General features: G+C 36.7%; 1 long non-coding RNA gene across 2 annotated transcripts in view; it reads left to right on the top strand.

Annotated features, from left to right (window-relative positions):
- LOC121030532 (uncharacterized) overlaps positions 1-26,570 on the top strand; it is a 170,596-nt gene that overhangs the window by 38,575 nt on the left and 105,451 nt on the right. For both annotated transcript variants that reach the window (XR_005790284.1, XR_005790283.1), the window contains 3 exons: positions 1,592-2,003; positions 5,683-5,815; positions 9,400-9,581. This is a non-coding gene — a long non-coding RNA (uncharacterized LOC121030532). The remainder of the gene's footprint in view (positions 1-1,591; positions 2,004-5,682; positions 5,816-9,399; positions 9,582-26,570) is intronic.

The raw sequence follows: 26,570 nt of genomic DNA, 5'->3' as shown, positions 1-26,570 counted from the left end.
TAAGTAAAACTAACATTTTTGTAGGTCTTAATGTAAAGAATAGTTTGCCTATGTTATTGCCTTTGAGTCTGTTAAAGTTTTGAGGATTCATGAAATGCTAAAGTAATGGGAAGTATCACTCTGAGTATTCAGGAAGTGTGAGTGTTGGTGCTTGTACGGAGTAATAAACCACTGAATCCTTTCCCAAGGAACTTCATAGTACGGTATTCTTATAACAGCAGAGTTGGCCAAAGGATTCTTTATTTTAGCTTTAGTAAATAGCACTGGGGCAGGGGTATCTATTTCTAAATGAATATACTCTATGTACACAAAACCATGCAGGGTGAAGATCAAATCTTTAATTGGTAATTAGCATAAGAAAAGCTATAAGGAAGTGATGTAGTCTATAGGAAAAAGATTTCAAGTTACAAATCAAGAAATGAGAGTGCTCTTAAGAGTAACCATAACAGCAACGTGCATTTATTTCATTTTTAGTTTGTCCCAAGAACGGTTTTAGGCTTTTTCTCTATTGCCCATTTAATCCTTGTAACCGCCCTCTGGAGTAGATACTGTTGTTATTCCTGCTATGCAGAATAGGACACAAAGGGATTGCTGGGTTAAGTAACTTGCTCAAGGGCACTGAACTTCTTCTAAGTGTAGTTGCTGGGATTCAAACCCTAGAAATCTACCTCTAGAGCTCATGCTCAACCTTTCTGCTAAATTGCTTTTTGATTAATAGTTCTACCTTTGCTAAGTGAGCCTGGTCAATGTTTTTTATTTTATTTTATTTTTTTCAATCTTTTAAAATTATCTGATATCTGCTATTGCTACTCTCACAAAGTTGTTTTCAGGATTAACTGAAATAATATATTTAAGAGCACTTTAAAAGATAATGTGCTCTTCCAATGAGGTGATATTATTACTTTGTATACAATGGTTAGTTACTCAGAGCAATGGTCCATTAAATGGTCAGCAATGAGTGCATTTGGTATACTAATAAACCGAACCACCATAATAGGCTTCTTTTAGATGTACACACATTAGTTCTTCCCAGAACTCATGAGCAAGTCAAGGCTCAAACTGCCACTGCACACAGTTATTTGGAGATACATGGGCATATTTCTGGAAACAGGGAGGAACTGCTGTAATTGTTTGCACATGCAGACATTGTCTCAAATTATGATTTTGCTATTTCAGAGATTCCCTTGTCATAACTACCAAAATGACACAAGCAGTACTTTTTTGTAATCTCCATATTTGACGCATGAAAGAAGACTTAATTCCTGTTTGAATAAACAACATAATAAGGTTATTGAGATTAGAGACCATTACTATATAAAATTATGTCTAAGTGGCAGATATAATTAACATTGGATTGTAATTACACTAATTACAAGTCACATTAAGACACTCCAGTAATGACAAAGTGAGAACCCTATAATTGAATGGAATAAGTAGGGAAACATGCTGCTCACACTAATTACCTAAATGAGCTAATATGTCTTCAGAGTGACAGTCTTGCTCAATGTTATTACGCAGACAAGGCAGTTGAGTGAGGTATTTTTTGAAATACATATATATTTTTTCCAGTTTTTCCCTTTATTCTCTCCAGGACCTATTTCAAAGCATCAGCAGCTTCAGGATTTCTCTCTTGAGCCAAAGAAAAGTAGAGCTTTCTCTAACCTTCTTACAAAAGAGCACATACAGCCCAGATCCGTAGACCTTAGGTAAGACTTAGATCTTAGTGTGTATGGAATGAACTGAGCACTAGCTGGTTCCTTGGATTGGCTAATGCTCTCCAATTTCTCCTCTGTCCTGTCTTTCCCAGTTTACCAGATAAAGCAGCTCCAGCTTCCTGTGGATTTTGCAGCATTGAGAACAATCATGTTGTGGGTTCCGAAGTACCAAACATGGCTTCCGCTGCCCGGCCCCAGAGAGGCCCTGGAGAGTGATAAAATTTGAATTATTCATAGCAATTAGTACCAGCACTGCACTGGGACTCACATTTCAGCCCAAGCTTTTAAGTGAGAATATAAAATAATACTGGAATATGAATTCATGGCACTGTGAAAGTTTATTTTTTGTTTTTTCTTTTCCCTCCTCAAATACCTTTCCTCTTTGTACTTCTATCTGGGGCACTGCTTGGGTAAGGTTAAAAAAAAAAAAAGGAAACAGGATGTAGCTATTTAAAACCTTAAAAGAAGATATTTTGTTTTTAAGGCAGGGATATCACAATATGTGGGAAACTGAATTGATGCACTTATATTGATAAATAATGCTGAGTGGAGCTTTTTTTTCTCTTCTGTTGGGGAAGAAAGGAAATGGTATCAGACATGCCTTTGTCAGTGGGGCTTTCAAACTGTTTCTGTATATAAGTCTTTTTCCTGTATTAATGAGATTTCCTTCTCTTTGTCCAGAAACTGCAGTTTTGCCTCTAAAGAGCCAGGTTTACGTGTTTCTAATACAAAACACTAAGCCAAGTGTGCAAGGTTCATTAATAAGTAGATACTACATTAGTCCAAACATGGCAATTTGGCCCGCCTACCCTGTTAATATTTGGTGTGTAACTCAGAAATAATGACTCTGTTCTCTTGAAAAATTCTACTTCCAGGTTTTGCAATTCTTGCAATCAATCATTTTATTTCAAAATGGATTTAGTGTTGAATTTGAATTGGGGCTATACTCAATTAATTCTTTAGTTATACAAACTCATATAATAAAGTATTAGGAGTTTACATAAGAGGGTGTTGATTGAAATAAATAGAATTGGAGGCCAGCCTTCCACTAATGGCCATGCAAGTCAGAGGCTAATGGACCTGGCCATATTTAATCTAAGACAAGGAGTGGGGTGATTAAGATTTTATCCTAGCACTATCCTGTTCTCACTGATGATTTTGCAAATTACTCATACCTCTGTTTTTGTAAGATGGCAATTCAATGGTTTTTTGCAACTTCTTTAGAGTCCTGAGGCTTAAAGCAGCCCAAGAACTTTTTGCACTTTATGTCACTACCTCTAGGTAAAGAATTAGCCAAGTTGGCAGAGCAAACAGATACCCAAGACTAGAACCTTTCTGTAAAGACCCAGATAGTAAATATTTAAGATCTTGGGGGTCACATTTGATCTGTGTGTATACATATATAGATAGATAGGTAGGTAGATAGATAGATATGTGTGTATGTATATGTATATATGTGTATATATATGTGTATATACACATATATATATATATATAATAACTCTTTAAAAATGTAAAAACCATTCACCATTCTTGGCTTGCTGGGCTTTAAGCTTTTGGGGCTGTAAGAGGCTACAGGTAGAATTTGGGCCACAAAGCCAACTCCTGCCCCAAAGTAATGTAATTGAACATCTATCACATTGAAGAATTGTTCTTTAATAGGAACTAAATATAAAAGTCCTTCAGTCAACTCTTCCCAATGTACTGAAAAATAAAATGTAGATGATAGATATTTAAAGTTACAGACATTTTTTGTTTTGTTTTGTTTTTTCTATTTATACTTGAACCAGTTGCTCTACTGGGCAGATCAAAGCTTAAGAGAGGAGAGGCAGTTTTCACATAGGCTATGGGAGTGGCCTTGTCTGGGTCAGAGCCAAAGTGAGGTGAGGAGGGCAGCTGTGCAAAACTGGACATGACAGACTGCTTATACACAGAGGGTTGATCAAATAAGTAACTATGTTAAGGATAAGGTGACCCAAGTATGAGAAGAGAGTTATACATATATGGAAAGGAATAAAACCAGAAAGAGCCCTTAATTTTCAGTACATATAGATACATAAAGAAATACAGAATTATATAGATATAAATATAGGTGTAAATTATGTGTAAATATAAGAATATATATACATATGTGTGTATATACATATGTGTGTATATACACATACACACACATATGTATATATATGTTTATACATATATAGCAGACCTGGTACCCAGATTGCTGCTTCATAATATCATGAACAGACCTAGTGCCTAGACTATGGCCCCATAATATTTTCCACTGAAAGAAACCAACGCTCCTAGGATAAATGGTTGATTCCAGAATAGTTGATTGAGGCAGGGCCCATTTCAGTCTAGAAGATCTTTCTTGTCCCAGGAAAAATTAAAAAAGGCCCCAGAATGATTGGGTAATGTCAAAAAGATCCAGAAACCAGTTTGAAAGGACTCCCACCAGACAAACCAGTGATAATTCCAGCATCAAAAGGAAAACATGGCAGTAAGAATAGTACTTATTTGAAAAGTTAGGACCATTTGATACATTAAAAGTTTGAGGAAAGATGGGAAATTTACATGGTTTTAAAATAGATCCCTACAAAATACGCATTTATTACCAAGGAGGCTAGGAAGAATTACTTTATGGAGGAAAAGCCTGACAGACACCACCTTGATCACTGATTAAAGTGAGCATCGTCAGTCCTGAGACAAGTCCAAATTGTATGCCATTTAATAGGATACAGTTAGGAAAATGTGATATTTTCATCAAAAAACATAACTTGAATCTAATCATGAGGAAACATTAGACAAACCTCAACTGAAGAATATTTTACAAAATAACTGGTTCTAAAGTCTTCAAAAACACAAGGTCATGAAAGTCAAGAAAAGACTGAGAAGTAATTCCCTTGTGAAGAATAAAGAGCTATGACAGCTAAATGCAACACATAATTCTCAACTAATTATTTTCCTATAAAAAACATTGTAGGGGGGGTGCCTGGGTGGTGCAGTCGGTTAAGCATCCGACTTCAGCCAGGTCACGATCTCGCGGTCCGTGAGTTCAAGCCCCGCGTCAGGCTCTGGGCTGATGGCTCAGAGCCTGGAGCCTGTTTCCGATTCTGTGTCTCCCTCTCTCTCTGCCCCTCGCCCGTTCATGCTCTGTCTCTCTCTGTCCCCCCCCCCAAAAATAAATAAATGTTGAAAAAAAATTAAAAAAAAAAACAAAAACATTGTAAGGACAATTCACAAAACTTGAATGGGGTCTAAAGATTAAATGATAGTAATGTATCAACGTTAGTTTCCTCATTTTGATTTTTGGACTGGTTATGTTGGAGAATACCCTCGTTTGTTGGAAATGCACATAAAAGGTGGGGCATTAGGTTGGTAGATTACTCTCAAATGGCACAGAGAACAGAAATGCTTGTTCTGTACTTACAAATTTTCTATAAGTTTGAAAATGTTTTATAATAAGAAATAGTTTTAAAAAGAGCTGCCTTATAAATATAATACAGTGAATTAAAAATATAATTAAAATGAGCTTTCTAGGGTGCTTTCCTATAGAAAGATAACATTGTGGAGTGTGGATTTTGAAAGTCTGTAAAATCTGGATTGGAATTTGATTCAAACATTTGATAGCTGAATGGTTTGAGTTAGGCCACTTAACCATCTTACAAGTTAAATGTACCTGATATTATCTATAGTGTAGTGTTATTAATAAATGGGAGAAAATTTACTTAATGGGGCAAATATAGTGCTTAGAACATAGAAGGTACTCACTAGAAGCTAATAATAGTAGGGATAAATTGTAGTAATAACAGTAACAGTAATAATAATAATAATAATAATAGGAGTAGTATTGTCAATGATGTTAGCAGTAATATTGATGGTAGCAATCGACTTTTTACTACCATAGTAGCAGTAGCTGTTGTTGTCACAGTCACCATTAATTATCATGATCATCGTGGGTCCTCTCCAGGAGGGCTGACCTCGGTGGTCTGCTATATGAAAGAGCTTCAGTAATCATGATCCATCATGGGAAAAAGAAGTTATCAGGCAAGAGGATGTGAGGGGAACAATTATATGGATGGAAAACATCTTCATTATCAAAGGTGAGTCGATACCTAGAAATAATCCATGGTATGAGTATGTCCATCCAATGAGCCCACTCTCTTACTAAACATTGTAGAAAAACACTTGGTTCCACTCTGGCTTTCTCCAACATCCACTCCAACACACATAGATGTGAAATTCCTACACCCCGTGTCAAGCACACTGATTTCCTTATCTTCTGAAACTTGCCTGTCTTCAGAGTATTGTGTGTGTCAGAAGACATATCAGTGCCAAAGCCAGTTGAATATCTTGAAGTTGCCACAATAGGTCAGTGCAGGATTTTCCATATTCCTGCTCTGATATTTGAACTATAATTCTACTAATCTAAATTCTCAATACTCAAAATAGATTTATATGTATTAGGACCTCTTATCTAGACTTTTTAAACATGCTGTTTCATATTCCTTTTTTACCCTCTGGGTTTCAATATGTTGTATTTTAGGGAATTGACCTCAGCCAATATTTTTGTGTCTAATAATATTATACTTAAAGACTTTTCCAGGGGCACCTGGGTGGTTCAGTCAGTTAAACATCTGACTCTTGGGGCGCCTGGGTGGCTCAGTCGGTTGGGCGGCCGACTTCAGCTCAGGTCACGGTCTCACCGTCCGTGGGTTCGAGCCCCGCGTCGGGCTCTGGGCTGATGGCTCAGAGCCTGGAGCCTGCTTCCGATTCTGTGTCTCCCTCTCTCTCTGCCCCTCCCCCGTTCATGCTCTGTCTCTCTCTGTCTCAAAGATAAATAAACGTTAAAAAAATTAAACAAACAAACAAACCCATCTGACTCTTGATTTTAGTTCAGGTCATGTTCCCAGGGTTGTAGGATCAAGGCTTGGGTCATGATCCCAGGGTCATGGGATCTAGTTCCACATCACTCTGGGCATGGAGCATGCTTAAGATTCTCTCTCTCTTTCTCTCTCTCTCTCTCTCTCTCTCTACCCCTCCCCCACCTTGCTCACATGCTCTCTCTCTCTCTCTCTCTGTCTCTCTCTGTCTCTCTGTAAACAAACAAGCAAACAAACAAAACCCCAAAACCACCTTTCCAGAGATCATCACTTGACTTTGTGGTGGACCAATAATGATTTATAGTCTGGGTCCCTGTGTGAAAATCCATTTGTATGTATTACCACTTATGATGAAGAAAGTGGACGTCCCATTTAGGCTTCATGTTCCCTAGGCTTATTTTTCCCAACACTTCCAGATATGTGCAGTCAAGTCTTCCAAATACATACTCAATATTCTGCCTGATTCTGAAGCATTTTTTTTTACTAAATCAGGATATATAACACGTGCCCTCCATCTGACAGGACTTGGAATTAAGACTCTGAGGTGAACATTTGACTTAGTTGTGACTGACAGGCTTTCCTATTGCTTCCCCAATATCTTTGCTGCCAAGCAACCTATAACCAGAGCCCCAGGAGCATTTCCTATGAGTCTGTGCCTCTTCATACCCCTTTTCTTCTCTTTCCTGTCCCCATGTTGGCTCAGTCGAAAGGCTTGGATTTCTGTGGTTCCTGCTCTTTGCTTCAGGCTGGAGCTCAATCTCATAACTGGAGTACTATAATAGTTTTTCTTGTGCAAGCCCTTTCCATCCAAGAGTCCTGCGCTCTGTATGCAGTCCAGGCTGTTGATTAGTCCACTACCATCTCTGACAAATATTTTCAAATAAAACTTCTTTCCCACAACAAAAAGTAAAGTATTTTTGAAATGTGGTCTGAATTAGATTCCTTCATTGAGGTTTGGTGCATAGGAGTGCTCCTTTGGGACCCCCTATGATAGATTTCTCTTACCACAGCTAATCCACTAGGTCCTAACTTCCTTATCCTTCCTGCTCTCCCATTGCTTTTTAAGTTTACTCTTGCCTGAGTTATGACAGTTGCAGGCAAGTCAGCAGTCCCAGCCCTCACCTTGCCACAGTACTTTTAAGATACATCCTGGTACTACATATTATTCTATCCACCAAGTGTTACTTTAAATGGCCTTATACTTGAGACACCACTGATGGAATCTACTAAGATGCTATTCCACATTTTAGTTCCTCTCAGGGCTCCAAACACAGTTAAGAATAGGATTCAAAGTTAAATCCTCACCTTCTAATTATGGGAAAGTTAGTTATTTCACCTCTGATCCTGGTGGACATAAGATGAGAGTAATGCAGCTAATAGTTCATACATCACAGGTTCTTAAGTACTGATAACATAGCAATGTATCAAATGCCACCAAACGCCAGATGCTTTACATACATTATTTCTAATTCTTAGAATTACACTGCATTGTGGACTATATTCTCATTTTATAGATGAGGAAATTGAGGCTCACTCAGTTTGGTTAGGTAATTTGCCCTGTCATCACACTAAGCAAGTGGCAGAGCTGGAATTCATTTTAAAGGTGTGGCTGACTCTTAAATTCTAGCATATTTCACTACTCTTGCACCTCTGATGGGAAGGTTTCTCTCAAAAGAAACAAAGAGACACATTTCTCTGTGGCATTTCCTGTTTTCCTATTTCAAACATCTTTTTAGTTGCCGAAGAGTTGCCAGGATCAAAGACATAATTTATGTATTGAACTGCTGCAGGCTAGAAAGAAAAATGCATTTTATCATGCTTAATCCTTTAACTCATTCACTATGGGTAAACTTTTCCAGTGAGGTGTCAATAGACATATTTAAATGAGAAGGCATAAAGACTGGACATGGGTGGGGCAGAGGGACGTGTGGGTCGCAGATGGTGAATTCATTCCTAAGGCTCCTAGCCTGTAATGCATCAGGTGTTTTACAAAATGGTAAGAAAAATACTTAAAAGTTTTTGAGGTCCTGGGGAAAGGAAGTCTTCCAATGTGCTAGAAACCTCTTCAAGACAGCATTTGTGACTATAGTCTTCAAACTGTTTCCCTAAGAATTTTTTATCTTGACCTCTTTATTTGGTTGATAGCATTTTTTTAATACTTGTAATTATTTTATTATTGTTTTATTTTTTTTCAATCTCTCCTTTCTCCTTTGCTGTAATGGAGATTCAATAAAGACCACGATCATGTTACATACTGAATGGCACAAAGTAAGTGCTCAGTAAATAATTTTTTAGTGGGGAACCCCAGCCCTCCCCTCCAGCCTCTGATGGATGGTCGTGGTATTCCCGCCTGCTGCCTGAAGCCACTGCGCAGGTCCGCTCAGGGGCCGAGCGTAATCCCAGCGTGTGGTTTGCTTTAGCCCGGCGCTGAAACCGCGGCTCCCTGGGAAACTGGGCGTGGCCAAGAAGGGTGCCGCCCCTAGCCGGTCTTCCAGCCGGTGGGGGAGAAAGTGGAGCTTGGTAGAGGTCCCGTACTGTACTCTTTCCAGAGCCCGGTGGGAGGGCCACTGGAGTGAGCCTTGCAGTCTTGGGCGCGGGCAGGGGAACCGCAAAGTTAAAAAAAAAAAAAAAAAGTTAAATGAATATGACAAAAGTGCAAAGAAGATCCCCTCTCTTTGTGAGAAGATCTACCACAGGTATCGCCAGAGTAAAATTCGCGTACTTCTATGTAAAGGTCACCAGCGAAAACAATACAGTGCGTGATACGTGTTATTAACGCTCCTTCTGTGCACTTCTCATCACAGAAACAGACTCGAGAAGGGGATGTGCTGGCATCACACCTACAAAGACGAGCAGGGAGGGGAACAGGACGAGGTAGAGCTGAAGAAATGGGGCTGCAGAAGTTGTTGAATTTGGCCCGAGTGGCCAGGCAGTCCCAGGCGCCATTCACAGGTTGTGGACAATTAGCAGATGTTTCTTTTTCCAGGTAAGTCCAATCCCACAGGTGTAGGCTGTGTTTTTACTGAGTCAGATGGTGGTGTCGTCATAGCAGTATGACCAGGGGATTTTGGCCAGGGGATGGCTCCTCTCTTCTTGAGAGCCAGGACTCAGCGTTCCAACGTTCCAGGGAAGATACTGGTAAAAATTAAGAAATGGTGGTTTGCCTGTGAGTTCCCCTGAGTCATCAGCACCCATCGGTGATACACTATACCTGACCCTGTGGCCTTTAAATCATGTTATAGAATTTGAGTGACTAGGAAAATATTCACATCAAATAACTGATAAAAAGGGTTATACAACCATATGCACCATATAAGGCAAAATATCTATTTTTATCTGCAACTATATATGAAGATATATATGAAGAGGAAAATAACAGATTGGGAAGAAATGCATGAAGATGTTATTAGTGGTTATCTCCAGGTGGTAGAATCTCAGGTGATGTATAGTTTCATCTGTGTATTTTCCAAGTCTTCTGTAGTTAACATGGATTACTTATAAAAAAGAAAAAGCAAATATTGAAAAAAAAAACACAGAGAAAGACTCCACTAGGCAGAATAAATCTAAATAAATTAGACCATGCAGGTAACTGTTTTCATTTTTTTGTTTCTGGTCCACTGGAGTGGACTTCCTGGATCTTTTTTGGACCTCAGACTGCACTTACCCCCTGCTGACTCAAAACCCCGCCTTTATGCTCACAGGTCAAACCTCTTTGAGCTTCATACAGTGTATAACGATGAAGGTGCTCCTCTCCTGCTCTTCTGTTTACATCCGCATTCAGTGGTGGTGGACCCAATAGGCCTACACTTTGGCTTTGTTCCAAGACAAAGAATCTGGCAGGGAAACAGAGGCAGATTTCACACTTTGGCAATGTCCCCCTGATCTCTGCTACCCCAGGTGTCAGACACCTTCAAGTGGAAATCTTTTAACTAAGAGCCCCCCATGGCAGCTCCCTTAGGCTTGTATGTGTGTAGTGGAGGGGATGCTGGGATTTGGTGGAAATGTGAGAAATCAAATATTGAATCTGTTGGTTTATTGAGAAGATTAAAATGGCTGGTTTAGAACCAAGGATGAGCCTAGTCCTGCAGTTTTTCATGAAGCTGGAAAAGGCAAACAGAGTAGTCTGCTCTGTGTTTAGACCATTTCCATCAACCTCTGTTGCCCTTTGCTCTTATTTTCCCAGTTATACCTGTCCTTTCCTACCTCATAAGAGAGCCTGTTTGTCACATTTTCCTCTTAATTAAAATGTACAAGTCCTATATTTTATTCTTCTAGGTCCCTGCCAGGTAACTGATTACTTGAATCTAAGTTAAGGTGTTGATAGCTGATAAGAAAAATGTGTTAGATGTGTTAATGTGTATGCTGATAACATTGACATTTCTTCAGTGACCTTTAGAATCTTAGGTCTACTGAGCATTTAAGACATGAGGTGCTGTAAAATAAAATGTGTGTGTATGTATATATATATACACACATGTACATGTATGTATACATGTATGTATATGTACATATATGTACATATACATATGTACATATATGTACATATACATATATACATATATGAGGGCAAACAGGATAACCCCAGATAACATATTATACTCTCTAATTGAATTCAACATTTGGCCAGTTCAGAGCAAATTCTCTGGAATCAATGATGTTTACCTCTGATTTGGTATAATACCTTATATTTAAAACCTAAATCTAAAAAAGTTACTGGTTATTTGAGAGGAGTTTTGGTGTTGAATTTCAAAGAAAATATGATATATATATGTAAGATACATATAATGTTGTATATATATGTATATATATATGGCTCCATTAAGGTGTTATGTACTCTCTCCATCAAAGGACTAGTAATAATGGAAGCAGTGGTAGCTGTGACATGGTATATTTAATAATGTATCCTTATGCACGTTAGTCAAGGATAGAGAATTTAAGTTGGCTCAAAAAAAACCAAAACTGTGAAATTCAACGATAAAACCTTTAATCATGCTTAAAAGGTCAATTGAAATGGGCTGATTATAGTTAGTAATTAAGTGGTCCTTAACCTATACTGTGCTGCTTTTCTTTGGTGGAGCTTCGTTTTGGGGAAATTCCATTTAGATTTCTGATTAAGTCTTTTTTTTTTTTCTTTTTTTTTTTAGAATTAGGAAGAGAACAACAGTCACCACTTCAGTCACCACTTTTTTTTTGTTTGTTTGTTTTTTGGTTACAGTAATTTATGCTTTGTCTCATCTTCTCTTTGCTTTAACTTTTGTTTGGATTGATTGTCTATGTCATTTTACTTTAATGCATATATCAATTTTTCCTTTTATATCCTTTTAAGATACAAGTCTGTCCATTTTTATTTGGCTGTTTCATTGTAATTCAGTGTGTGTGTGTGTGTATATATATATATCAGTTTGAAGTGTAAAAGAGTAAAAAAAAATGAGATCAGTTTTAAGGTTTGTGAAAATCACTTCATTTCTGTTTGTCTTATGTAGAAATTAAGAATAATAGTGTCTGTCTTTTCGTATCTCAAAGTGTAGTTATAAAGTTCACAATGAGATAATAAAACAAAGTGTTTTTAAAAGTATAAAATCCATGGGGCGTCTGGGTGGCGCAGTCGGTTAAGCGTCCAACTTCAGCCAGGTCATGATCTCACGGTCCAGGAGTTCGAGCCCCGTGTCAGGCTCTGGGCTGATGGCTCAGAGCCTGGAGCCTGTTTCCGATTCTGTGTCTCCCTCTCTCTCTCTGCCTCTCCCCCGTTCATGCTCTGTCTCTCTCTGTCCCAAAAATAAATAAACGTTGAAAAAAAAAATTAAAAAAAAAAAGTATAAAATCCTGTTTAAACATAAGAAAGAAGTTACTTGTATTACTTTTATTTTTCATAGTTTTGCTTTTTAAATTGTACATTTTAACTGTTGGTATGTTAAACTGTCCATTTTTCCTTTCCTGTTGGTGAGACAATATCTAAAGATAACGTGTCTGTCTACCTATTTTTATGTAAGGATGTACAAGCATATATACAAATATTTTCCTTTAATTTTTTCATACAGTGTAAGCTTTTCATTTTGACTCTCAGTGAATAACAATTCAACATTTAGCAGTCTGATTAACATATATGTACTTTGTCTTTATAAAATTATGGTGAAGAATTTAAGTTATAGTTCTTTAAAATGAAATAATACATATTTCATTTCAATCTGATTAGGATTGTAACTATTCTTGTTTTGCCATGTGGTTAGAAGACAATAGAACTTGTACTTTGGGGAACTAAATAAGTAAAACAAATTAATTTGCCACTAGGCAAAAGTCTCTATAAAAATATGACCATTCTGCAAAATACTGGCAAAATATTGAACATGAATTTGAAATCAACAATTTTAAGAAATTTTTATTTCCCTTTGGAATTATGCTTTATTGATCTGTTAAGTAGGTCAGTGAGCATCCAATCTCTTTAACTAAGACATCCTATGCCACATAATCCCAGTACAGTTCTTGAGCCATTTAAAATGAAAGAATAAGCAAAGAATTAGTGATCTATAGGATTCTAGGGAATGGTTGGGCAATTTTATTCTTCAAGTGTTAGGAAAATTCATATTGGTAAATACTATATTAATACAAAAATGCATTCACGTTTTTTAAGAGACTTAAAATAATTAACTGAACTCTTTGGCTAATGCTTGCCCCTGTAATAAATCTGTCATTTTTTTTTTTCCTTGGAACTCTACAGTTAAAGGAATTTCTACAGTCTCTGCAAATGCGACCTCATTTAGACAACTATTTTTAAATGTTTGCCAGAAAATAAACAGGAAGCAAATCTCAAAGTAATTTGAAAAAGTCAGGAAGATATTCTCTTTCCAAGAATCTAACTCAGTTACCGCTACTCTCCCTGTCCCTATTTAATACTCACACAGGTTTTTTGTTTAAAGAACCACACGACAACCATAAATTAAGTGGATTTCAGCACCTCCAGATACCTCAAAACAAAATCACCCAGATTCTTCTCCCTCTCCTGCCACACCATCCTCCTCCTGTTAAATGGAGAGTTGTATATGCTGCAAGAGACTATTTGATCATTGAAGAGAGACAAAATGTTCTGCTTTTCAGCACATTTTAATCCACAGCTGGTGCACAGATTGGCATAGAGTATATGTTAGTTTTAGCTGTGAATTTTTTCAAGTTGAGGTTGCCTATATTTAGATCTCTGGAGTTTAAGGATTGCTGAAAGTAAATGTTTGAATGAGAAAAATATTGACTGGAGGAAAATACTGTTTAATAGAGGTGTTGATTTTGACCAGCCTAAAACATGCTCATGTTGGGAGAACATTTGTAATGGGAAAGATGAAATTGCGGGTATTACTGGGAATGTACATTTATTCTATTATCATGCATTAAAGATAAATAATAGTGTTTAATTTGGTGTTTAAGGAATACTTGACTGCTTTAGAGGAAAAAAATGCTTTTGTAGGTTCATTTTAGAAAGGAAGGTACAACACTGTAGAGAAGAAACCAACACAAAACCTAATTTAGACTTTGCAATTTTATTTCCCAAATCATCAGAATCCTAAAGTAATTATTTTACTATTGATTCCTGGACTGCCTTGCAAAACAGCCTCTTTATCCACAGGAGGGAATGTAATGTTGATCTATTTTATTTTCTCCTGAGCTGGCTTTTAATTCAGTCAACAAATATTTAGTGAGCACCCATTAAGTGCCAGGTAATGTGCTAAGCACTGAGGATATTTTAATTTAACTTTGATTGTTATTGGTCTGTGAGGTAAAAATAAACCCTAAAGATTTTTTTTTTACACTGATTATATTATATGCTTTTCTAGTTAGGATGTTGTTTGAGTCATTTTAATTGTAGGTTTACCTAGTAACTCAATTCAAAATGTCTAGGTTTTACTCAGAGCTCACCTTCATTCAGTAACAGATGCATAGAATATGGACTCAAAGTAATAGAAACTATGAGATTAAATGATCATTTTTCTTCCAGTATCTTTCCCACATGTAAACTGAAAATGTCTGGCTTTGTTGAGTATATGAAAGAATAATGTAGTGGGGCACCTGGGTGGCTCAGTCGGTTGAGCATCCGACTCAACTCAGGTCATGATCTCACAGTTCATGGGTTTGAGCCCTGCATCAGGCTCTGTGCTGACCGCTTGCTCAGAGCCTGGAGCCTGCTTCAGATTCTGTGTCTCCTCTCTCTGCCCCTTCCCTGCTCACATTTTGTCTCACTCTGTTTCTCAAAAATAAATAAATGTAAAAGAATAAAATAAAATAAAAAGAATAATGTATAAAGAATAAGTATAAGGAAATGGTTTGGGTTGTTTATATGGGAAAGCTATAGCTTAACTTAAATAATTTTTATTTCATTTACATCTTATCGCCAGATCAGGAATGATAATATGTTCTAAATTAACCTTCATGGCAAAAGGAGAAATTGGAAAGATGTATTCAAAGCCTATACAGCATTCATTATCTTTGAAATAAAATACCTCAACTATGAATTTATTTAGGGAAATCATCAAAGATATAACTCTAGTTGCATGAGGAGATTCAGAATTATGGTCTTTGTTATAGTGCAAAAATGGATGCCAACAAAACATATTTTATAAAGTATTTACTAGATGTTATGATACAACATAGACTGAACATGATGGCATACTGAGTGACCATTAAAAATATTTTTGTGGAGTGCCTGGGTGGCTCAGTCAGTTAAGTGTCTGACTTTGGCTCAGGTCATGATCTCACAGTTTGTGAGTTCAAGCACCACGTTGGGCTCTGTACTGATGGCTCAGAGCCTGGAGCCTGTTGCAGATTCTGTGTGTTCCTCTCTCTCTGCCTCTCCCCTGCACATGATTTGTCTCTCTCTATCTCAAAAGTAAACATTAAAAAAATTTTAAATAAAAAAAATATTTTTTAAGTTTTTTTTTTTTGAGAGAGTATGCACATGAGTGGGGGGTGTGAGGGGGCAGGGAGAGAGGGAGAGAGAGAGAATTCCAAGGAGGCTGCAGAGCCCCATGCAGACCTTGAACTCACAAACCTGTGAGATCATGACCTAAGCTGAAACCAAGAGTTGGATACTTAACCAACTGAGCCACCCAGGCATCCCTAAAAATATTTTTTAACAGTGTACCAGGAGTATGCTTCTGTTGAGTTCTGTTAATATCAAGATAACCAGTAAAATTCATAGAGCAAAATTCAGGAGTCTCATTTTCTGAATACATCTTGCTTGACTTTTCTGTAGTAATCTTGCATACGGCTGACCACACTCCCCCTTTTGAAATGCCTTCTTGGACTTGAGACACCACACTTTCCTGGTTCTTTCTCTTGTAAATATTGGAGTGCTCCTGGGATCTTCGTTCTCCATCTGTATTTTCTACCTAAGTGACCACGTCCATCAATGATGTTACATGCTACTTATAGGTCAGTGGCTGGCAAATATTTGTTCACAGACTTGACCTTTGCTTAAAACATATTCAGTAGCCTACTTAATAGCTTTACCTAGGTATTTGAAAGAAATTTAAAACTTAACCGTGTTATAATTGAAACCTTGATTTTCTTATTCCTCCAATCTGATTGCACTTCGTTTCTCAAAGCTAGTATATTCTGTTAGTATCTACCAGTTTTCTCATATCAAAAATTCAGAATTGTCCTTGATTATTCCCTTCCCTTCTACCTCCCTCCAGCCCACATATATTCCATCAGCAGTCTTGTTCATGTAATAGCACAAAATGGAAAATAGAAAAATCTACTCATCCATCCATTCAGCCATCTATCTAGCCAGCCAGCACGTGGTTTTAGAACCTTGCTAAAATATAGACTGTCTGTTCTCCTTCCTAGTCATTCCCTATTGATTATTTTAAATGCAATATAATTAAAGTTTCTAAAAGACTAATATCAGTCAATAGGGTTTTCTATTGTTATCTTACTGTATACTATACTATTGAACATAATTTGGATATTGCCTACAATGCTTTTCAGTTCTTTGTTAATGGATCTTTCAAAGATTCCGGTACTCTGAATTTTCCAAGATAAAGTGTGGAAAATAAAGCATTCTGACTCTTATTGAAGACATTTGGGTAGGAGAGACTTTTTCCTTCTATTTTCTAATGAAACATTTAACAGAAAACAAGCATACTTTCTGGATACAGATAATATTTTCATAAGATTTTGCTAACCAATTATATCCTTGTCTTTTGTTGCAGTATGTATATACTGGTAAAGGAATGTTGAAAGTCTTGCTTTCAACTGTTATAAGAACATTCATCACAATTTAGTAACATCATTTTTTTCCCCACAAAACAAGGAAGAATTGTCACATGGTCAATCCTAAAGAAAACTTTAGCTTTTGAAAAATTTTCAAGACATATGGAAATTTATGTTTCTGTCATTAGTTCTGTATGTCTTCTTTTTCATAAACAACAGTCTCAATCTGTCTCAATCTCAACAGTCTCATCTTCCTTCATTTTCTCTCTGTTTTATCCTCCCCTCCCTCCTTCATCCACTTCCCCTCCCTTCCTCCTTCCATTCCTCCTACCCTTTCTCCCTTTCTGTCATTCCTTATCTTTCTTTCATTTTCCATCTTTCTGCAATCCTCTCTAGTGTCTTGTCTGTCATTCTTGTTTTCCCTCACATTTCCCTAATTCTCTCTCTTTCTTTTTCATTGATCTACAATTATGGAGACATGGTTTGGTTATATTCACCCTTAAAGTTAATTTTCCAGAGTTGATATACATGGGAGATTTCGTTATATATGAAGGAAGATGAGGATGTTATAGTGCCTGAGACTTTGGAGGAGAGAAAGGAGGTAGAAGGTGATAAACAGGGATCACCACAGATTATGGCCTCTCTTTTCCCAAGGGACTCTATTTCCAAAAAAGAGGGATAGTAAACATTAACTTTATTGGATTAAGTATACTCTGAGTCTTGAGGGACATATCGCACTATTTTGGGGCCACAAAATGATGTCTTAGCAGAGATGAACAATTGACAATTTTTCCAACTCTATAACAGATCCCTGGGCAGGTCTGGCAAATTGAAAGCTCAAGAAAGCCTCTGATAGGAGAGTTGACAGAGGATGCCATAGCAAAAGAAAGCAGAGTAGAAAAATATAAACAGACTAGGCTTAAGCACATGTGGCACAATCCAAACAACTGCTAGGAAACATTTTGAGGTAAAGATTTTTTGCATGCAGAAAATTAGGACCATTGAAATTCAAATATTAGACTTATAAATGTCAATTGTGTCTAACGGGTTATTCCATGAGAAATTATGGATGACCGTTACTTTAGACATTTCTTCATATCCCAAGTTTGCTTTAGTAAACGTCTATTGATCTTATTATCAGGATCAGAATGGATTTTTTTTTTAGAGGTGGGGAGGAGCATAGGGAGAGAGAAAATCTTAGGCAGGCTCCATACCCAGCACAGAGCCTAACATGGGGCTCCGTCTCACAACTGTGAGATCATGACCTGAGCTGAAATCAAGAGTCAGACGCTTAATTGACTGAGACACCCAGGGGCCCCATCAAACTTTCTTTTTTAAAGATAGTATTTGTAATTGACATACTTTCCTTTTCTAAGTGACTCCTTAGTTTTTCCTAAGAAGAAAATTTCATTCCAACTACAAATAATATTATTCATTTTATTCTTTTTAGATCTTCATTGCATTAATGAGAGCTCCAAGATAAATGTCAATCAAGTTTATGGTAGATATCCTTCACTTTAATGGAAATGTTTTCCATGTTTGTCCATTAAATGTGAAGTTGACTTTTGACTTCATGTATGAATTTTATCACTTCAAGAATATATATATAGAATAAATATATATATTTATTTACTTCACCTCTTAAAAATTCAACAACAGGGGTGCCTGGGTGTCTCAGTCAGTTAAGCATCCAGCTCTTGGTTTTGGCTCAGCTTATGATCTCATGGTTCATGGGATTGAGCCTCGCATTGGGATTTGCTCTCTCCTCTCTCTCTCTCCGCCCCTTCCCTGCTCTCATGCATGTGTACTGTCTCTCTCTTAAAACAAATAAATAAACTTAAAAAATATATAATGCAGTAACATTATATTATATAATATAATATAATATATAATTATATAATATTATATATTATATTATATATTTATATATATTTATAATATATATATTATATTATATATTATAACTTTCTAGATATCAGGCATTAGGCAGTGAAGGGAAGTGTTCTCTGATAGTTGTCAAAAGATAAGATGAATCTTATGATTGTCCCAGCTTACTTCCTTGAATTACTCTCCAAGCAGACTTGGCCCATGCAGTAAAATGTGAGATAGATGATTGGCAGAGGTGGTAAAGGGTCCATGGCTGAGGCTATTAAAAGACCACAGCAGGCCTTCTAAAGTCAAGGAGCAAATCAAACTAAAAGTCAGCAATTAAAGACAATGTGTCAAAACAGTATAGGTTGCAAAAGCTTTATGTTCTTCTGTAATAAAATATTTGATGTCAAATATGTGAGTTCAGACTCTCTGAGTTGAGGAGATACAGCTGAAAGTCTGGGAGACCAGGGCAGTGAGAATTCACAGGACAAATTACTTTAAGGGAAAATGCTCAGAAAGAGATCCCAAAGACCAGCAAAGAGTCTCTCTTGATTATTTAGCACAGCACAGCACTGATCAGTGCATGAGTGTGAAGTAACTCTCCAAGGCCAGGGAAAGAACCATAAAAAAGGATTAAAGGCAATAATGCCTGATGCTTGCACAGACCATCAAGAACCATTACCACCAGCTAGACTGGAAAGCCTTATTACTAATGGGGATTGCCTAGAGTATGTAGACCACTCTTGCCTCAGTAGTAGAAATAATTAGTCCTAGAATGAACCCTTCCCTGGTTATGCCTAACAAACCTTAAAAGCAAGGTCCAAGAGGATCAACGTGATTTTAAGTAACATTTTAAGTTTCAGAACTAAGTTCAAGAATATTTTTAGGAATATAAAATATCCAGCACCTAGAAAGATGGGTACAAGTACACAAATGTAAGACTTCTTAATGAGGGTAATAAACATATCAAAAGGAACCCAGAACTGACACAGATGTTAGAATTAGCAGAAAAGAACACTAACATTGTTATAACTTACTCCATATGTTACCAAATTTTAGCTGAAGATACCGTAAGTTTCAAAAAGATACAAATCAAATATCTAGACATGGAAAATTCAATGTGTAAGGCAAAAAACTTACTGGGTGGGATTAACATTTGATTAGACATTTTGGAAGAAAAGGTTAGTGAACTTGAAGTCATGCAATAGAAAGGATTTATAAGGGAGCACACAGATTAAAAAAAAAAAAGAATACAACTGTAGCAACCACAACAAATACATCAACAGAGCATCAGTGATCTACAGATAACTTCAGGTAGCTTAACGTGCATGTGGTCATTCTCTGTAGGAGAGAGGGAGGTAGATAAAACATTTGCATACATAATCGGCATTTTTTTTTTTTAATTTGAGGAAAACTATAATCTTGCAGATCCAAAAGCTCAACAAACTCCAAGGGCAAGAAGCATGAAGACAACCACACGAAGATACATAATCATGAAGTACTCAAATCCAGTGATAAAGACAAAATCTTAGAAGTCATCAGAGAAGGAAGAAAGTCTTTTACTTATAGAAGAACATAAAGCTTTTGCTACCTGTAAAGTTTTTGGCATGTGATATTTTATTATTGACTTACAGGTTTTTTTTAATGTTTATTCATTTATTTTGAGGGGGAGAGAGAGCACAAGTAGGGGAGGGGCAGAGAGAGAGGGAGAAAGAGAATCCTAAGCAGGCCCCATGCTGTCATCTCAGAGCCTGATGCAGAGCTCCATCTCATGAACCATGAGATCATGACCTGAGCCAAAATCAAGAGTCGGATGCTCAACCTACTGAGCCACCCAGACACCCAATTGTTGACTTATAGTTTGATTTGTTCTTTGACTTTAAAAGACCTAGTCTCTTAATATCCTCAGCTGTGGACACTTCATCACCTCTGCCAATCATCTGATTTACAATTTATTACATGGACTAAGTCTATAATAAATAGATACCTTCAATAATCTCATTAATTCCTATTGCATGTTTGTTAACATGATGGATGACTGGTTAGTGTGTCTTCATAAAGATTGCCTAGTTAATCCATTGGTCTCTGGATCATAGAGAGTCATGTAGACATTTATATAGTTGGTTATCCTTAAGCCTCCTATTAGCCAAACAATATAAACTTTGCCAAATCACCAAAGTGATAAAAGTACAAAACCATTTCCTAATATAGTAGCTCAGTAGATAGCTATTGAATAAAAAAGTGATAAAAGAACCTAACAGCAAAATTACTTTAAATTAAAAAAGTAGAACCTCCAGCTTTCTCAGTGTGATAATATTCACTGCCATAAGCTCTTGTCAACAGATACTTTGTAATGATTGAACACATCAAAAAGGGATATGGTATTTAAGATTTCTGAAGCTGATAAGTTTATTTTTTAGCCTATCTTTAGAAACTGGCCTTTTCACTAGAGAAACTCCAACAGATTTATTTTTTGTGACTTAAACTCTGTGTGTGCTATTGGAACATTATTAATTTTTAAAAGCAAGAAGTCAGTCACTGTAAAAGAACTGACTATAGATTAATCAGAGGTAGCTTTTTGCAGTTCTTATGTATTATTATTTAAAAATAAAACCAAAGCACAAATCCTTTTCACCTAAACAGGTTATTTGAGGGATGTTCAAGCTAAAAATGGCATCTGAGTTAGTTTCTCTTTCCTCCTAGATTTCGGTGGGAAAACAACAATGGCAACAGCAACATTGTACGAAGCCCTGTGGTTGCTGAGTATATGGCTTTATGCCTCACTTTTTCTCTTGAATCTCAAACATTTATAATTATACCCAAATACTCCGGTTTTATTCTTCCTGGTGAATCTTCGTTCTTTCTTCAAGAATCAAAGTTAGATCCTCAGTGAAGATTGTCCTTTTTACTGAAGCAGAGTTAACAGACACCTCTTGTGTATTCCATAGCACTGTGTATATATGTTGCATGCTTCCATTAAGGTTCCTATCAAATGGAATGATCACATTTGTTAACATACCGTTTTCTGGCTTAGATTATGAAGTATTTGAGGGGAAAGCCATATCTGAGTCTACCACAGTAACTATCATAGTCTCTGGCATAAGAATAAATACTTTGTTTAAAAAAAAATTTTTTTTTTACATTTATTTATTTTTGAGAGACAGTGAGACAGAGCACAAGTGGGGAAGGAGCAGAGGAAAAGGGAGATACAGAATCCAAAGCAGGCTCCAGGCTCTGAGCTGTCAGCACACAGCCTGACACGGGGCTCAAACTCACAAACTGTGAGATCACGACCTGAGCCAAAGTCGGAGGCTTAACCGACTGAGCCACCCTGGTGCCCCAAGAATAAATACTTTGTAAATGCTGTTGGAAAAGCCATTTTTTAAAAAGTTTACTTATTTATTTTGAGAGAGAGAGAGAGAGAGAGCAAGCAAGCCAGGGAGGGACAGAGAGAGAAGGAGAGAGAATCCCAAGCAGGCTCCATGATGTCAGCAATGAACCCAGTGTAAGTCTTGAACTCATGAAACATGAGGTCATGACCTGAGCCAAAACCAGGAATTGGACACTGAACCAACTGAGCCACCCAGGCACTCCTGAATAGTCATTTTTAAAGAAATCTGACAACATTTACCCTCATGTAGTTTTTAAATAAGCTATGTCTATTATTCTGTTTCACTCTTCACTACATTGCTAGTATTCTTTTCATTTTTCCGGTGAGGGTGTAGGCAGCCTCTCTTTTCTTTCTAGAAATGTTTTATGAAGAGAAGACAGGTTTCTTTCTAGAAATGTTTTATGAAGAGAAGACAGGAAGTTGATATTTACTAGTATTTTCTACACTGAGTGAAATGATCCCAATATCTTTAAACTTTTATATATATTTTTTTCACAAATGAAGTCATATTTTTGGTAAATATTAATTTAGATAATATGATTCAAAAATATATATTATAATATAGCTTAAAATGCTTCAAAATCATAGAATACTATGCAGAGATGAAATGATAAATATTTCACATCCAAGAATCATCATTTCATCATTTCATAATTTGAAGAAATGAATTCTACCAGGTAAACTTTCATGACCATGATGTCATCTTTGGCTTCTAAACGCCATTTTAAAAGGTTTGCTGCTGCCCCCCCCCCCAAAAAAAAAATTCAACAGAATAGTCAGCATTGTCAGAAGGTTATAGGAATCAAACAAGGATGCATTATCAAACCTTGGTTCTCTGAATAAAGACAGAGTTGAAGATGACACTGTATCCATGATAGATTTTAATATATCCTTGGAGAAGTAGGAATGGGTCTGTGGGAAAGTCGAAGGACTTGGAGTCAGGAAAACTTACACTCTGGGTATCATTTCAACCATGCATTGAGGCTAAACAAGGCACTAATAAAGTGAATATCTAGGAACCAAAAGGATAGTTATTTTTAAATCGTGTTTCCAGATTTTATTAGACATTTATTTTTTAGATTATCCTATATACATTTTCTGTGCTAAAATAGACTGTTGTTTTGCAACTACCTTATTCTGGATGAGTCTTCAACTATAGTCTTTCAAGTGTGTTAAATTATAATTATAGTGAGTATGATCTGGCCCATTCATTCTTGCATGTAATTTGGTCACATACTCTGCAAGCATGAAATGATTGAGTGTATGGAATATCAACAAGCTTTATTATGAGAGAGAAACCCTCTGTTGGATTTATTAAAGCTTTGGTATGGAAGTCCAATATGGTTTATTTATTCATATGATCAGCTATTTCAATTTAACCACTAACTTTTGGAGAGTCATGTGTATATTTATTTATATGTCATAGTCATCAACTGCCTAGAACAATTGCCAATTTGTGGATCCTATTTATATTTCTTTCACAAATGGTATTCTTTTGTAGATTGACTTTTGGACTTAAGCCTTCACACAGTTGCAGTGCAAAGGGCGTATTTCTGTTTTATAATGCCAGAAGGTTGTTAGGAAGATCTAGGGAGATGAGGTATATCTCTGAAAATGCTTTGTAATTTTCTAGAAACTATCCAATTACAAGGTATTAATTTTATTTGTTAGAATACCTAGTGTGTGCTGGGCACTGATAAACCTTGTAATCAGCGTGATTTAAATTGATACTAGAAAATCCCAAATGACATTATAGGTTTCTTATTTTAACCATCCAAGCATGATCGCACACTTTAGAAATGGAAAAGCTCTTTTCATTCACTGATGGAGATTCATTAATTTAGTCAAGGAAAAACAATTTTAATCCAACATATTTTATCATTTGATATTATCTAATTGTGGAATTAGCCTCTCTCTGGTCTTTAGTCACAGTGCATTGTCTGTTGTTCTTTAATCTAGCTCCATTGTGATTGTGGAAATAAGTAATAATAGTAAAAAATTTTATTGGTAAGTAGACTATAAGTCATCTTAATATCAATTGTGAATGCTCACAGTTTATGTTTATGGCCTAGCTCCATGCTAATACACCGATACTCAGGCAAATATATTTCTTGTTAGTCCTTCCTGTGGCAAGCCAACGTGTTCAGTACACTGGATATTTACGTGGTCGTATAAATATGTTACATGTTGGAGAGTCTTGACTGAGTACTTTGTAACCAACAGATAGAATACCAGCTATGGTTCTACCTGCCTGATTCTCAGAATAGATTTATTCCCTGATTCCAGTTGACAAAACCAGCCTCCAAGTATTCACCACAATTTTTTAAAATCCTGGTGTAGTTGAATACAGTGTTATATTAGTTTCAGGTGTGCACTGTAGTGATTTGACAATTCCATATATTACTAAGCACAGTTTTTATATCTATAAACACATTTGTCACCATTGAAAACACTAAGAAGTGTTAACACGAGTTCCCTCTCACTTTTACTCTCGCTTTCATTTTTCACAGACCAGTCAGGAACTTTTCAGTGTTTTCAAACAAGCAAATAACCCCTTTCCAGTGCAGTCTTTGCCTACAGAGAACAACTGTGTAGATCAAGAGGAAAGGGATTTTTTATATAAGAACTTTTGTTCCTAGGAGTCTGTGAAATTAAAAAGAACTGTTTTTTTCATATGAATTTTTGTAGGCATGAATTTGAGGGGCAGGTCCTAACTGAAGCAAGTCCTACTGGAGGCTGTTTGTAGCTCATGTACTATCATTTAGGTTCAGGTAATGCTCAGGATCACTACTTGGCTGAATTGACTCACTACAGAGCAGGATAATGCTGACTGTTCTGTGGGCCTGTGTGTTCCTCTGTGGGTTCTGGCATGGGTGGTCATTTGATAGTCTTGGCTCACTTCATAGCAGACTCTTTGGTGAGATCCTTAAGCCAGAATTGGAGTTCTCTCTATACTATGTAGGAGCTGAGGGCCGCTAAGAAGAGCTAAACCTCAGGAGCATCTTCTTGACCACTCTGGGCTACCCAGCACACCATGATGTACGTGTGCTCAGGTGGTTGCAGGGTAGCCTGCAGATGGCCTGCTCCTGGGTTCAAAAGGGAGACAAGGATGGAGTAAGGGTCTCCACTGCTCCTGGTGTGGACCCGCCTTATCTAACTCATCTCCTTTCCTCCAGACTAAAGCCTGGAAAGAGGATTATTAACACAAGAGCTCAGTCATTTGGAGCTTCTTTGCAAACTCTTGGTTTCCTTTTCTGGGACTGTGGAGAGTGTAACTTTTATTTTTCTCCTTCAGCATCATGCCTTCCTGCTTCCTGACTCATCAGATCTTAATGATAGAAAGAAATAACTTCTATTATTTCAGGTGAACTCTGCGAACTAATTTATGTAAGCTGAGGGGTTGGGGAGCTTGCAGCAGGAATGAAAAAGTAGAGACATCAAAAAGACACCCAAGACAGCCGGTAGAGCCTGAAGGTTGATTTTTTTAGATACAGCCAGGGCAAGGGCCTTGTATTCAGAAAAGCCAAAGATAAAGTTAAAAAAAAGCATATTGATTTGTTAGGGTATTGTCTTTCCCCCTGTTAGACTGTTGGGTGTGTTGTAAAGTGATAAAAACTGCTCCAGTAGACACCTTGGAGTGGCTGCTCACAAAAGACTCTGTGAACATATTTATTTAGTGAATGAAACAATAATATATAACATATATTAAGATATTAACACAATTATTAATTCTTAGGTTTATTATATTAAGAGAACACAAACTGAATCATTCCATTTTCTTTTTTTTTAATTTCTTTAATTTTTTTTAACGTTTATTTATTTTTGAGACAGAGAGAGACAGAGCATGAATGGGGGAGGGTCAGAGAGAGAGGGAGACACAGAATCTGAAACGGGCTCCAGGCTCTGAGCGGTCAGCACAGAGCCCGACGCGGGGCTCGAACTCACTGACCGTGAGATCATGACCTGAGCCGAAGTCAGCCGCTTAACCGACTGAGCCACCCAGGCACCCCTGAATCATTCCATTTTCTTAGAAGACATTGATATCTTCTTTATACTTTATACTTAGAAAAATAATTGCAGTTATTCTTTGATGCTAGCAAAAATATATATTCATTTTGGGTAAAGTCTTACCTAATTATTCAACTTTATTAATTATATTAATTATTCCTTTTTCCCTCTTTCCTATTAGTATTTATCTGTTTCTGATTGTTGGGTGAAGTGAAGGTTGAGCTACATTAGACTTTCATTATTATTGTATTTTTTAACTGGTTTACATCTCTGCCCTTCATTTTCTTCCTATCCTCATCCTTCCCCTTTTTTTCCTTCACTTTCCTTCTCTTTTCCTTTTTATTTCCTGTCTCTTCTTTACTATTCTTTTTGTTTTTCTTCTCATTCTACTTTTTCCTTTTATCATTATTATTTAATATGATTTCACAGTCTGTTCTGTGATACCTGATGTATAACACTTGGGTAATGGTTTTCCTTGATGTTGGTTATAAACTTTATGAATAAAAC

Source organism: Herpailurus yagouaroundi, unplaced genomic scaffold, assembly GCF_014898765.1.
Source record: "Herpailurus yagouaroundi ecotype Mexico unplaced genomic scaffold, PumYag 140, whole genome shotgun sequence".
Classification (NCBI taxonomy): domain Eukaryota; kingdom Metazoa; phylum Chordata; class Mammalia; order Carnivora; family Felidae; genus Herpailurus; species Herpailurus yagouaroundi.
Note: the sequence above shows the minus strand (reverse complement) of the source record. Positions and strands in the feature narration are given on the sequence as shown.